Source organism: Haematobia irritans, chromosome 3 (assembly GCF_050003625.1).
Source record: "Haematobia irritans isolate KBUSLIRL chromosome 3, ASM5000362v1, whole genome shotgun sequence".
NCBI lineage: Eukaryota > Metazoa > Arthropoda > Insecta > Diptera > Muscidae > Haematobia > Haematobia irritans.
The window spans coordinates 3,069,922-3,075,048 of NC_134399.1; the positions used below are offsets into that span (position 1 = coordinate 3,069,922).

Consider the following 5,127-nt stretch of genomic DNA (forward strand, 5'->3'; position numbering starts at 1 on the left):
AAACATATCAACAAACAAGAACACAAAAAAACATACAACAAAACTTTAAATATCTTAAATATTATTAGTAAAGACTTTTGCATTGATAATTCGATTTCCTTCCTGTTGGTGTCAGTAAACAGCATTAAAATTTATTAACATGCGGGCAATTCGAAATTAGTAACGTACTGGACCGCGTGTTAGAATTGATTTCCAGCAGAAGGAATTCACAAAATATCCATTTTAAACTGCTAATAGCATATGAATTAAACTGACGATGTGATGCACATTTTCATCCAGAAGTTGTTGATTTCAACAATTTGTTGTTTTTAACAATTTTAATTGGTTGCACTTGTTTGTAATGTTTCTGGAAACTTTTTCTTGTCGATAAGCCACTCATATTTCATTGGTCAGCTTCTTAATGTTTGCAAGAATGTAGCATCCAAAGATTTTAGTTTTCTGCAAAGAGATTTAAATTTAGTGACTTCTCTAAAGTGTTGATTTAATTTTTCATATTGACGTTCCAATTATTATAAATTATTGAAATAAGTTCAAGTTAATTGTCCACCATTTTTTTTATCGGCCAGCTTTTTAATGTTTTCAAGAACGTAGAGTCCATAATTTTAGTTTTCTGCAAAGAGATATACATTTAGTGACTTCCTTAAAGTTTTATTTCATTTTTTATTTTCACTTACCTATTTTTATAAACTATTTGGTTATTTGTCTAAAATTTTCCATTTTTTTAATTTCTTGCAATTGACCACGAACTTCGTTGCACAAATAAGTATTGAAAACCACATGGTTTTTTTCGTTGCATTTTAGGGTAGTGTTTTGTCAAAGTTTTCTCATATTATCTTCAACACCTTTTCAAAGATTTCGTCAACATTTTGGCAAAATGGAAGTAATTCGCAAACAATTTGAAGATGTATTGAAGATGAGCTATTTCAAGTCAAGTTGAATTTATGTTGAAAATTATATTTACCCTCAAACTGAAAAGTTGTTGCATTTGAAAAACGCTCATCCTGTGTTTATTGGGATGTAGCTCAGCAACTATGGTCTCACTGCTAATTTTATTTTTTTTAACTGAATCACAAAGCTAAGCAGTGAGATATGAATGCTGGTCCTTTGGTACTCATCGCGTTCACTTTTTTTTGTTGGAGCTGCTTATCATCATAATGCGCACCTTGCATTGGCTTAACCCATCGGTGTTGCTGCCTCTGCTTTTGGTTTCTCTTGGAAATACACATATGAATCATTCATTTCATATGTGTGTGTGCATATATGTTACATGTTGTTGTAACATAAATTTTAAAAATTATTATTATTATTATTGTAATCAGTTTTATGCATTTGTAAAAAGCCACAGATATACATTCTCACATTCATTCAATCACCCATATGAACGAATGCTATCGTCGTAAACGAACTCACGAAAATTTCATGCAAACTTAAGGAGACTACTAACAGCCAAAGGATAATGTAGCTATGTATAAGTGCGTAATGGCATCTGTAGTGGTAAGCGAATGCGTTTGCTGGCGTTTTCTGGTATTTTTTCACACCGTAAAGCTTCGCCATTGCCTACCTAGCGAGTTGTTTTTTTTCTAACGCTTCTCTACTCCCTTTACGAAAACTTCCAAAACGATAAGGTTTTCATTTGTTGCCTTCATTGGCATTGCTATCATTGTTGTTGGCATTTTTATAAACATTTTCTTTTTAATTATTTATCATATTTTTTAGCTCATACGAGCCTGGCCATTTATATGAATTTTGGTGGCTGCTTTTCGCGATGTTGTACTCTTCAAAATTCTAATGAAAATGAAAAGGGTGATGATGAGGTTGATGATAATGTGTTCAATGATTTGCTTTTACATAAATACGGCTTTATAATGTTCCCTATTACGGCAAGGTCGAATAATCCAAAGGTGTGACACCAAAGGAAGTATTTAGAAGAATTTTGCTTCCTTTGGTGTCAAAGCAATCGATTCCGTTCTATTCGTCCAGCCCACCATCGATCGGATTATGGGGAAAAATTTAACCCTACCTTAGACCGTAGGTATTTGCCGTCATTTCAAAATTCTAAAGCAGATCTATTGGTTAAAGAAAATCTACATATGAATTCCTTGTGCAAATCAGACTCATTTAGTAGAGCAGACAGACTCTTAATGACATATTACATATAATATAGCCCTTAACACACAGTCTGATGAGACAAAAGGCAGTAGGGCTATGATACAGCTGTCATTTCACATTCGATCAGTATATATAATAAAAACCCAAGATAAATACTTCTGGTAGACGTATTTTCATTCAGCTCCGACGTTAAAAACTATGACTCCATAGTTATGAACAGCTTTACTATAGAGAATTTTTAAAAAGTGGCACAATAAGTGTTACTCGCAATAAAAGTTGACAACATTCATTGTAAACAAGTGGCACAAATAGTGGCACATTTTTCAACAACGCATTTATATTAGTTTTTCATATAGAATTGTGCAATATTTTTATACCCTCCACCATAGGATGGGGGGTATATTAACTTTGTCATTCCGTTTGTAACACATCGAAATATTGCACTAAGACCCCATAAAGTATATATATTCTGGGTCGTGGTGAATTCTGTCCGTTCGTCTTTTGAAATCACGCTAACTTCCGAACGAAACAAGCTATAGACTTGAAACTTGGCACAAGTAGTTGTTATTGATGTAGGTCGAATGGTATTGCAAATGGGCCATATCGGTCCACTTTTACTTATAGCCCCCATATAAACGGACCCCCAAATTTGGCTTGAAATGCCTCTAAGAGAAGCAAATTTCACCCGATCCGGCTGAAATTTGGTACATGGTGTTAGTATATGGTCTCAAATGACCATGCAAAAATTGGTCCACATCGGTCCATAATTATATATAGCCCCCATACAAACCGATCCCCCCGATTTGGCTTGCAGGACCTCTAAGAGAAACAAATTTCATCCGATCCGGCTGAAATTTGGTACATTATATAAGTATATGGTCTCAAATAACCATGCAAAAATTGGTCCATATCGGTCCATAATTATATATAGCCCCCATATAAAGCGATCACCAGATTTGACCTTCGGAGCCTCTTGGAAGACCAAAATTCATCTGATTCAGTTGAAATTTGGTACGTGATGTTAATATATGGCCTCAAACACCCATGCAAAAATTGGTCGATATCGGTCCATAATTATATATAGGCCCCATATAAACCGATCCCCAGATTTGACCTACGGAGCACCTTGGAAGAGCCAAATTCTTCGCATTCGGTTGAAATTTGGTACGTGATGTTAGTATATGGTATCCAACAACCATTCAGGAATTGGTTCCTATCAGTCCATAATTATATATAGCTCCCATATAAATCGATCCCTACACGCAAAAAAATAATTCTTTCCTCCCAAACGAAATTTTAGACAAACAAAGTTCGTTTCTCATTTGCTTTTCGCTGGAAGGAAGTGTATTTGGACGAAAAGTATATACTTTTTGTGATAAACGTGTATTCTTTTCCAGGATGTAAAAACAATTTCATAAAGACAAACTCCAAAAATATATTGTTTTCTTGCTAATTGCATTTTCCCTCACATCTTCCTCACATCCACGAGGTTTTTTAGTTCTTAACCCCTTTTCCTGTAATACCAACAATGTAGAAGAAATTATACGATTTTATAAATTTTTAAAATTTTTTTACCTTTCGCCTGGACGGAGAATCGAACCGCGAACCATGCACATTGTAAGCCAACACACTAACCACTGAGCTATGTACCTATTATGGTCATCAATAGATAAATATCCATATAAGTTATATTTATATAGCATAGCTTGCGGCGCCCACGAACCGAATAAACAAAGTTTATTTAACAGAAACAAACATTTAGTTTGGCACCGTGTAGCAGTGGTTGCTACGTCCGACTTGCATGCCAAGGGTCGTGGGTTCGATCCCTGCTTCGACCAAAGTTTTTTTTTACATATATTCCAGATAAGTTCGGAAGATTCCGAAAAAATGTTCAACATTACATTGTAGTATATTAAATTTTGAACTGTAAAATGTGTCTTATTAAAGACCCTAAGTCAGAAAAGAACCGTGTTTGATATAAACGAAATAGACTGTGGTGTTGTTTCAAAAATAACTTTTTTATTGAAAAAATAAAAATTTTGTAACAAACGAATTTTTTTGGTGATAAAAGTTTAAAATTTTCGAAGCAATTCAAACAACTCTACCAAAAGAAAAACGTTTTCGGTACACGTTTTCCAAACGTTTTTTTTTTTGCGTGTAGATTTGAACTCCGGCGCCTTTTGGAGAAGCAAAATTTATCCGATCTGGTTGAAATTTGGTACGTGGTGGTTCAATTAAGGCCATCTCTCTTTGATTGGAATTTAATTTTTAGGAGACTCGTTTACGTTATAAAGCACTTTTTCTTTGCATAATTTTACGACTCCACTGAAAACATTATGATATTTTAAAACAACCAAAAGATATTACACTATAAATTAATGTAACTAAAAAGTGGCATGTAATGACAAAAATGTGGCACAAAATTCTAAAAAGTATGGCATTTAGTGGCACAAAAGTATTACCGCTTGAAAAAAATGACAAATTTGCCTCTAAAGGGAGCCATCGTGGTGCAATGGTTAGCATGCCCGCCTTGCATACACAAGGTCGTGGGTTCGATTCCTGCTTCGACCGAGTAATGCTGGTGACATTTCTGATGGTTTCAAAACTTCTCTAAGTGGTTTCACTGCAATGTGGAACGCCGTTCGGACTCGGCTATAAAAAGGAGGTCCTTTGTCATTGAACTTAACATGGAATCGGGCAGCACTCAGTGATAAGAGAGAAGTTCACCAATGTGGTATCACAATGGACTGAATAGTCTAAGTGAGCCTGACACATCGGGCTGCCACCTAACCTAATCTTGCCTCTAAAGGGTCACAACGTTAACACTAGTGGTAAGTGATATTTTTATGTAACATAAGGGATTTTTAAGTAATTTTTAATTGTTACGAAAGGTTTAAAACAACTTCATGCCCATTTTGGAAGTGAAAAATTGGGATGGTATTTGATTGCTTTTGTCTTCTCAAACTCATCTTCGTAATTAGTTATTTTATCGCTCAATTCATAATCACCACATCTTAT

The 5,127-nt window shown here is 34.7% G+C and overlaps 1 long non-coding RNA gene across 1 annotated transcript; it reads right to left on the reverse strand.

The window, feature by feature from the left end:
* Positions 1–674: 674 nt before the first annotated feature.
* Positions 675–1,015, reverse strand: LOC142230729 (uncharacterized). Its single transcript, XR_012720789.1, has 2 exons — positions 962–1,015; positions 675–842 (listed from the first exon to the last, which is right to left on the reverse strand). It is a non-coding gene; the product is annotated as an uncharacterized LOC142230729 (long non-coding RNA).
* Between the last annotated feature and the right edge of the window lie 4,112 nt (positions 1,016–5,127).